Source organism: Adiantum capillus-veneris, chromosome 11 (genome assembly GCF_014529385.1).
Source record: "Adiantum capillus-veneris isolate H3 chromosome 11, ASM1452938v2, whole genome shotgun sequence".
NCBI lineage: Eukaryota > Viridiplantae > Streptophyta > Polypodiopsida > Polypodiales > Pteridaceae > Adiantum > Adiantum capillus-veneris.
Genome location: NC_140941.1, coordinates 48,397,626 through 48,408,244, shown reverse-complemented (window position 1 = coordinate 48,408,244; position 10,619 = coordinate 48,397,626).

The following is a 10,619-nucleotide window of genomic DNA, read 5'->3' as shown; positions in this document are numbered from 1 at the left end:
AGAGTTAAGTAAATCAATAAATTACCTAAAGCTCTCACAAAAGGGGAAAGGGGGACACATGTCAGAAGGCTATCACTTATACAGCTTAATTACCATTGGCTAGTCCTGGCGAGGTCCAATGAGGGTAGAGCAAGAGAAAATAGCAAGAGGGATCGCCCAAGAGAGAGAGGGGGCTGATTTCTGCAAGGCATTATCACACACACTCTCACACAGTCTATGTGAGAAGCAAGAAAAAGACTATCTCTTCCCAAGCTTCAATGGAGAGCTCATCACCTACTCCAAGCTTGTGAGATAGAAGCCTACATCGACACACTCTTGGCATGTGGATGCAAATCCAACCAAGAGCCAAGCTTCAATGCATGCTCATCTCCTCTACCATGCTAATTACTAAGCCAAGATATGCTAATATGAGTGATTATGCGAGGAGATGTACATCTTTCTCGTAAGATACTCCTTCTTCCTCTCAATCTACTCTCATACCCTGCTAGCTCTCACCATCTTCGAAGGTGTGTGAGGTCTTGGGTCTGAGACCGAGGATAATTGATGTTGTGTTTACTAAGTGTTTTGCTTAGTGCATGAAGCTTTCATCTTCATTTCACTAGCTAGTCTTGAAGGAACACAAAGAATTGTATTGTACAATGTCTCTCTGGATGGGAGAAACCATAATACAAAGCCTTTTTGAGGGGGGACCGGCTCCATGCAAATCCGGTCCTCAGCTGTTGTCAATAGCTTAATTTCTCTCTGTTTTGAAAGTATTGTTCATGCTATCTAACTAGGTGTTATGCTTTTTGTTGCTCTCTCCACCCAAGCACTCTTGTAATTCTCATTAGGAATCTATTCTAATGAAATGCCCACTATGTTCATGCTAATTTCCGCTACACACAAGTTTTTAGGCCATTAAATGTTACATAATTCACATTGGTTATTCAAGATGGCTACTCAATAGGATTCTTGCTTGCTTGGAGGCAACATAGCTAGGTTCTTGACATGTGTGCTTTATGCCGTAAGTGAAAGAGGTGAGTTCTAGTGTGTGTGAGTATTCTTTCTCTCCTCTCCCTAGAAGAAAGGCTCGCCCCATGCAAGTGGGAGCACCACTTGGCCCACTTGGGACTCAAAGAAACCATAGAGCACTTATCAAATATTTAAAATACCTAATGTTGAAAATAGTCTTCCCCTTTAATCCTAGACCCAAATGGGCTTTATCATTAAAATTTGGAGGCTTAATGAAGCTTACCCTTTGGTCATTTTAAGCTTTATTGGGTTCACATTGCTCTTTGGTATATTTTAGGCTTTACCCTAAGGTCATTTTAAGCTTTATTGGGTTCACATCCAAAATGGATTGCTAGTACATTTGGTGCTTGCGAGATGTAGTTGTCACAAACTTGATCATAAACATGCATACTTTAAAATTTATACACAATAAATGAAATGGAGTCTTATAAAACAAAAACTTTGTACATTATATACATTTACATTTTCTTACTCAAGTGTGTCATTGTAAGCATTGAGAAGGTGCTTACTATCCTTAAGTTGGATTCCTTGCATCCATCTTACATCTTCGTAAGGATAATCCTTGAATTTAGTAAGATATTGTCAAATAATCTTACTATCTTGCAAGACCTTTTCTTCATGTCGTAGGATGGACTCGGGTTGGAGTACCTCTTCTTGACCTTCAAATTCTGGAGGATCCTCTATGGCGGCTTCTTAAGGTGCCTCTTCTTTGTAAGGATTAAGTAAGCTCACATGGAAGGCACTGTGTATGAGCCAATGATTGGGCAACTTCAATTGACAAGTCATCTCATTGATTGGCTTAAGAATTTGAAAGGGACCATAGTATATATTTTCCAGTTTAGCATAATACTTTTGGTGTCTCATAGGATTCAGGCCCGAGGTATGCCTTAGACGAGCTTTGGGAAACTTTAGCAAGACCCAAGGTCAAGGATCTTTAGTGCTTTTAGAAGCAGAGTTTTGATTTTGCGGAGAGATAAATATAGCTTCTTTAATCTTTTGAAAAGGCTCTTTTAAATCTTGGCTATATTATAAGCAGTAGTGAAGCTCCTCCCATGTAATTTGAGTAGAAAAAGATTTTGGATCTTCCTTCAATGACCTCAAAGGATGCTTTTTCCATAGAAGTATCACACTGTTGTTGTACCCATACTCTACAAGAGGTAGGTACTTCTCCCATTGAGAACATTGATATACTTTGATAACATAGGCTTTTAGTAGATCAAGGATCGTAGAATTGGCTATTTCACTTTTTCCATCCGTTTATGGGCAATAAACCGAAGAGAAATTTAATCTAGTACCTAGATTTTCAAAGAGACCCTTCCAAAATTATTGGTCATTTGTGGATCTCTATTTGACATAATGGATGTAGGCAAGCCATGGTCCTTGTGAAAATTTGTGATATGAAGAGGGTTGCCATTTGATGTGCCTTATAGTCTTTTTGTCAGGTATAAAATGAGCTTGTTTTGTTGAACCTGTTAACTATAGTCCAGAATCTTGTGTTCCCATCGATAGACTTGGGAAATCCAAAGATAAAATCCATGGATATTCTCTCCCATGGTGAATCACGGATTGGCAATGGCTAGAATAGTCCAAGTTTCCTCCCTCAATCATATTTTGTCTTTTGGCATATCATGCACTTTGAAACATACTCTTGTATGTTTACTTTCCTGGTAGGCCAATAGAAACATGTTTCTACTCCTTGTAGAGTAGCTTGAATCCCTCTACTCCCCACATACTAGGAGGAGCATTAGATTCATACATTACTTTCTCACGAAGTGAGTGAGTGACACATACCGTGTTGTCGTAGAGACGATAACCATCTTGCAAGGTAAATTGTTTTCTTTCTTCCCTAATGCAAGGAAAAAAATTACATTTTTAAAATTTGGATCAATAGCATACTCATCTACCATAGAAGATAGATCATTGTGAATTGCTATTGTCACCGTATTTAATTCTAGTCATCGTTAAAGTACATCGGGCACTTGGTTGTGCTTGTTGGAATTTGGGTTGCAATAAAATGCACGCAGTTTGGAGAAGACAAAGGAAGATCAAGGCACACAACAGTGAGTGTTTAACTTAGTGTGCAATGGAAATATAAGATAGCCCTAGAATGATGGACGTATATACTGATAGATAGCTATTTTTCGGCTCTGCATAATTTCCATAGTGAGCTACCTCACCCTACCAAAATCACTCAAACACTGTGGCTATCTTCACCCTTTCATTGTACATAGGAGTGTGTGAGTTAGGAGACTATTCCAATATCTCCTTAAAAACCCTCACTTAGCTAGTCACTGGGCTAGTTGAGCCAAAAAAATAAATAAAAATAAAAGTAAAAATATATATTATGGTCCTTTTGTGTATAAGTATTTCATTGTATATAAGGCATAAATATAGGGATTTTTTATTATAGTTATTTTTTGTATTTATTTAAGTATATATGCCTAGGTGTGTGTTGTTTACCTAAGTATGCTATATACATTTACTGACCATTACCATGATCTTTCTAACCATGTATTCTATAAAAAATCATTTGATGCAAGCTTCTCTTATTTTTGGTGTTATTACACTCCAAGGAAAAATCTCAAAAGAAAATACCTTTCACCATCAGTCATTGTCTTTCACTAAATTTCTATTTTCTACAAGTATTATTTCTTACCTCTTTTAAATAAATATACATCAATAAAAACAAATCAGGGCCCTCCTCATTTTATTCCCTATATTTTTATATATTTACTTTTTAGATATAAAGCTCACACTATTCTAAATTCCATGAATTGTTATATATACTAACCTATTTTTTTCATCATATCCATATATTATATTGATGCAGAATTCACAACCAAAAATATTTTCAAACCCCTAAGAATCTATTTGGTCATGTTCTCATGCAAGGAAGGACTTAACCTTCGGAGCCTTATGCAAATTCAACAAAAGGGGGGCCACTGAAGACTTTTTTGTGAAAAAATAGACATTTTGGTGGGATTTTTTATATCTATCTCCACTTTGAATTTGAAGTGATGATTAAAGACAAAATATGTACCAAGAGCTGAATAATCATCTTTAAAAAAATTATAATTTTTGGAGCTACCATCGGTGAGATTGGATTTTTTCGTGGACCCTAATCTGTCCACTTTTCTAACAAGTAGCCCATAGTCTTCTCTCACCTCCTTTTCTATTTACACACATACACATACACACACTCACTCATTTCTCTCTATTCATCACTCAAATCTATAACTTCCATGGTTTTCTCTCACCCTCTTCACCATTAGCCTCCCCTCTCACACCCATAGCTCTCTTTTGAAGCTCTACCTACATCCACCATCTTCATATCTCTCTATATTACTCCCATATTAAAATTTTGTTATACCATTTCAAGAATTCATAAAACATCAGCAACCTAACCATACTTAATCTCTGCAAAATGGGGATTTTTTATCAACAAAACCCTCATTGCCTTTGTGGTTATTCAACTATGGCTGCGGCGTGAAAAGAAGAAGAAGAAGAATGGCAGTCACTTTCGACAATTTACAAATAGGTGACTCCAAGATTCCTCAAGGATTCACAGCTCAAGGGTACACCCATCTCATTCACCCCTCTTTTATCATCCTTCAAGTCATTTTACCCATTGTAAATATATTACTAACTTTTTCTAGTAATTGATAACACTAACTACTAACCTACTAACACAAACACCCATTAACCCAACACTAAAAAGCACCTTCCCTCAAGACATGTACATATAATATAACTCTCTCTCTCTCTCTCTCTCTCTCTCTCTCTCTCTCTCTCTCTCTCTCTTCCGTTAAAACTTTACTTTCATCTTATCTACCATCAATAATGCGCTCTCATGAGCCCACATCCATGACTCAAGTAGACAAAGAAGGCCCGCAATGTTTTGATATTCATGAAAAATCATAATCCTGATTTGTTAGCTTGTAGATTAGGATTTCTAATAATCTTAATGAGGGTCTCCAACCTATAAGTAGGTCCCTCTTTTTCTCGTAAAACCATGTCCAAGATTTTGCATAGCACCTCAACACTATAGGCGTGAGGAGAGACTTAGCTGTAGCAACCACTTTGTGTGTCTCCTCGCACTTGGTGTGAGAGAAGCTTTGATGCACACATTGCAAGTGAGAGAGTGTGAGTGCCCTATCTAAAACCATTATTATATATTCTCTTCCATTTTGAATAATTTGATGTTTTGGCGCTTCAAAGGCGTGTCTTGGTTCTATAATCATCGTCTTTTACTTGTGCGGCATGGTTTGGTGAATGCAAGGTGGCTCGTATCTTTTAAGTTTCGTAATTTGAGCTTGTTTGAGAAAGTGGTTAGTGTGTTTTCATTGCCAAGTTTCTTGTTCATTGGTTTTGTGGTGAGAGGTTTCTCACACCCTAAGACAATGTGTGTGTGCTAGCAATGTTTACCATTCTAATTGTTGGTTTAGGTTATACAAGCTCTGTGATAGTGTGATAAGTATATAGTCTTATCTTCTTACAAGTTGTCAATGAGGTATTTGCACAAACTCCACTCCTCTCTCTCTTTCTTCCCCTTGCTTTGACTCTCTGTTGTGCCATTTAGTGTGTGTCTTTGTGTGAGATTGCCTGTGTGCGTTTTGTTGCACCTCCTCTTGGTTGTGAAAATATTTATCTTGCGTCCTAGCTCGCATATCATAACTAGGTGGTGCCCCTATCTTGTTCGGGTTTGACTATGGTTTTGTTGTTGTGTTGTGCTTTTGGTTGCCCCAGCCCCAATTGAGCAACACGGGAGCCTTGAGGGGTGTTTAGAGGTCGCCTCTTTTGGTGCCCGCCCCGAACCGCCTCAATTTTGGTGCCCTCATTGAGGAGGGACTTGTGTCTATTGTTGTTACATATTGCATGAATGCTTATCTTTTAGCATAATCAAGTAGGTTGCATGAATCATGAAACTTGTATGACCCATTTGTTCCCATTGCAAGTCAAAAGGTGCATATCATTGTACGCACAAAATTATAATTTCAACGAGTAATTCGTAGACTTTAGGGCCCTCTTAGGTTGGCTGAGATAAACGCTTCGGTAAATCTTTTTATTTTGCGTCTCATTAGGTACGACCTTAGTTTGGACGTTTATATTTTTGTTTTATTTTAAGCATTAGGTCATGCATAGACCATGGATAACGGCCCAGGAATAGAGATTTTTCCCTTCCATTTCACTCCACACATTAGAATAAACGTAGAAAGATCCATTTTCAACAATGTATGGTGTTCATGTTTAGTGCCCAAAGACTAGGAGAAATTCTCGTGTCACCAAACCCGGTCATCCTGCCTCTTGTTGACTAGCATAGATCATTTGATGTGCATATTTTTATTTGTTATAGGATAGATTACAATTTAGAAAACAATATTGTGTAAATCTTTTTAAGAAAGAAAAAAACGTGTTGTCACTTTGAAATTGATTCAATGGAGGCCCAACACCAAATGTCAGGATATCCTCTCTTTTTTGAAGAGCCTGACAAGGATACCGAGCTATTTCTATCAAATTTCAAAATGGCTTGCCGCATAAAAAAAGTGATAGGAGATGAGGAATGCTTAGAAATGTTTAAGGTAGTTTTGAGGAAAGATGCTAACACTTGGTTTGACTCTCTATCTTAGGAGGTTAAGGGAAGCTATAATAAAGTTTTTGATCATTTCAAGAGATACTTATTTGACTCCCAAAACACTCAAAAGCTATGGCAAGATATCCTTTTGCACAAGTAAAAATACTTAGATGACTACTACATGTATAAACAAGAGTTTCTACGTATTTGGACTGTATGGGTGATAAATGTTGCCAACCCTGGTGATGGTGCAGAGCTCCTAAAGAAGGAGAGGTTCATAGCCGGTCTCTTTCCAACACTCAAGATAAAAGTTGAGGTGGGTGCACCTGCTACATTTGATACTGTTGAAATTAGGGCTGCTGAGAAGTATAGAAAACTTAATTTCCTATGGGGAGAGGTTCCAATAGAGGGTCCTAGACCGAGAGAAAAGTTGTAAGCATCAACTTCTACAGAGATTCTTGAGGTAACAGCTAAGGTGATTAAAAAGTTGAATGAATCCCTAATCAAATTGTTAATTCACCTTGCACAAGCTGTAGGTCCCAAGGGACAAACAAAGAAAGCTAAGGAGCGAGAGTCACAACCTAGGTGAGTACTACAATGTTGGAATTGTGGAGAGTCTAGACATGGGATGTATATATGTCTTTGGCCCCATGAGGAGCCAGTGAGACCTAACTTGAATTACCCAGTGAGGATGAATGCAAGGGAAGGAACTCGTCAACAACCAAGGCTTCTACAAAGTCCAAATGGAGCAAGACCACCTCCACGAGGGATAGAAGGAGTTACACCTTTGCCAGATCCAAATGTGCATGTGGTAGAGGGGATGAATTCAAATGAGGTTGACATGGAAGCAAATGGCGTCAAGCGTGGTGGTGGAAAAGGTAAAGACAAAGAAGGAGTCACATCACAAAGTGATCATGGACGAGAAAAGAAGGCTAAAGAGACTAAGGAAACCAAGAGGACTCGACATCGTATCAGACTCCAAAACTTCCCTCTTGGACATGGTATGGCTCCATACAACTTGTTGGTTGGAAGACATGAGAGGTAAGGGTCCTGATATCTCATGGCCTCAATTTCTTGCATTATGTCCATAAGTTAGGAGGGATTTACCAAAGGCAGTTAGCACTAAACACTTGGTCATCAAAAAGTACACATAAATCGCAAAAACTACACCTCACCTTTAATTTGGCTAAAAGTTGTCAAAAAACTAAAAAACATCAATTTTTGGAGCTACTTCAAAAAATGATAGTGAACACTACCAAAAAAAACTTCAATTTTTTGTACTAAAGTCAATAAAAAAAAGTTTTTTGAGACAAAAAAGGTGCATATACTTCTAAGAAAACTACACAAAATTCCACTAGAAAATCAATTACATCCTTGAAATCTTACAATTGAAGACTCAAGGCTTTCAATTACAACCCTTGAACTTTTTCCATCAATTTTTTTATGGTTTGTTGACGAAGATGACGAGACTTCTTCAAGGTGAAACCATAAACAAGAATTTTCACATCCTCCAAGTTTAGATTATCGATATGTCGTTCGCTACTTTCCTTTTTCTTCTTCTTATTCACCTTGATCACTTCAAGATAGTACCTACTAGTAATTGCAACTTCTCCAACCACTTTGTACCAGTGAACATCAATCGAATAAATATATTGATTCTCTTCATAGATCTTGATGACTTTGGCTATCCAAAATGGACATCCACTCTCATCATCTGATGCTAACACATCAATCATGACACCCACAGCCAACTCATTGACATTCTCCTCCCACATCTCTTTCTCTTGTTGTCGTCTTTGTGTTGTTTTTCTTGCACCGACATAAGCTTCTCGAGTCTCTCCGTGCACCAATCGCTCCTCCTCTATTAATTGAGTCCCTTGATTTTCACCTTCTATAAAATTATCATTAGGAATAATGTTTGATTGTTAAATCTAGTACAATAAAGCATTAATTTTGAGTTTTTTATATTGACGTATCATTAACTTGTATACTGGAATACAATTTTTTTTTTAAAAAGTGTTGTTTGACAAAAAAAACAATGAAAACAATTTTGAAGCAATTTTCATGGCATGTTTATTTAGTGTATACTAAAAAAAAATATTAGTTTTTAAATAAAGCTCATTTGATTTTAAAAACCAAACTGACGACATGTGTGTCAATTTTTGGTTTGGAAAAAACAACTGTAGCACAAAGGTATTCCCAAATACATGTGTGCAAGCTCCTTGTATTCTAGAATACAACTTTGTGTGCAAGTTCCTTGTATTCTAGAATACTTGTGTGCAAGCTTCTTGTATTCTTGAATAAAAGCTTGCACTCGATTTCTTTTCCAAAATACAACTTTACAATACACTTGTATTCTAGAATACACGAGTGTTAAGATTTTTGTTCATTTATTATGTATAATTATTCTAGGATTCAATGTTTTTTCATTCTAGAAAACAAGAGTACTTCAATCTTTTATTCTATAAGACAAGTTTTAGCATTTTTCTATTCTAGAATATAAGATTGCAACAATCTTGTTTTCTAGAATACAAACGTACAACGCAAGTATATTCTGGAATACAAGTTTGCAACATAGGTGTATTCTGGAATACAAGTTTGTAGCACATGTGTAATCTAAATACAAGTTTGTAGCACAAGAGTATTCTAGAATACAACTTTGTAGCACAGGTATATTTTGAAATACAAGTTTGTAGCACAGGTGTATTCTAGAATACAACTTTTTTATGCTCTTCTAATCCAAAACACAACGAGAAGGGTTTTCTCTCTCCAGAGGTCGTATCTAGGTATGTCTTTTTTTATCTTCATCTCCATCTTCGTGTTCTCCATCTCCTTGTTCTCTATGTGAGTTTGCTTTATCTTCATGTGTGTACTTTTCATGGCTGTGTGCAAATCGTTTTTGTGTTTTCACGCGTTCGTGCGCGAAACTTACAGGCAGTTTTCGGGTCTGGAGCTTGGATTTGCATATTCAGCATTCCGAGAGATTTTCCAGGAGGTGTCCTAAGGTTTTTTCCCCCTTTCGGAGTTATTTATGCCCTCAGAGAGCATCATAGCAGAAGATAGTTTTCAGCCATACAAAAAATCTTCCTATATGTTTCTTACAGAAAACGTGTATTAGTGTGGAGGTTAAAAGTACACATGTATGATGGATTGTGGGTACAAAGAGAGCTATGTTTTGGCAATCTTGTGCAAAGAAAATTAACATTGGTTGTGTAGATCTTTGTACACATGGTGCGGATTTGTTGTTATATGCATAAGGACACATCAACGAAGAAATAGTGCTTCCTCTATTCTTGATGTACTTCCAAATGAGGATGGGCTGGATAGTATTAACTACTCTCTTTGGTCTTCCTTGGTTAAGCAAGCACTTGTTGCAAGAAATTGTGAGATTATGTGGTTGGCTTGGAAATTCAAGTGTCGATGTTGCTCTAGCCACTCCGCAAAGAGATAGTGTGAATATTGTTGTAGTACTTTTTGTTGTTGGGACACTAGAGCAAAGGAGATGGGATTAGCATGATGCACTTGCTTGTGGTATCATTTTGTTAATATATAAAATATCTATTGTGCCATAAATAAAGACATAAAGACATGCTTTGGTTGTTTTTGCTTAAATACACATAAATTCTTAATTTTCTTCTTAAGAAAGTATATGAGAGATTTTTTTATCTTCTTTGTTTAATTTTTTGTAAAGTTAATATGTTTATTGTTGTTTTTAAGTAAATATTTTTGTTTTTGTATGCTTGATTACAAGAATTTATGGTTCTTTTGTCGATGTTTTTAGCTTCTTCTTCATAATGGCTTCTCCTTCTGGTGATGCTCGTGTTTCCAAGCAACAAAGAAGAGGACAACAATCTACTCTTTCTAATCAATCTTCATATGTTCCAATTGCTCCAACTGGTTCAAGTCGTACATGTTCACTCACTCCCTTGCGTCGTAAACCTGCTCCCATCAGTCCTCACTTTCAAGCACCTAGAGTACGTGTGTCAATTGTCGGAGCAGATTCTAGAAGAAAGCTTCTTCCACCTCCTCCCACTTT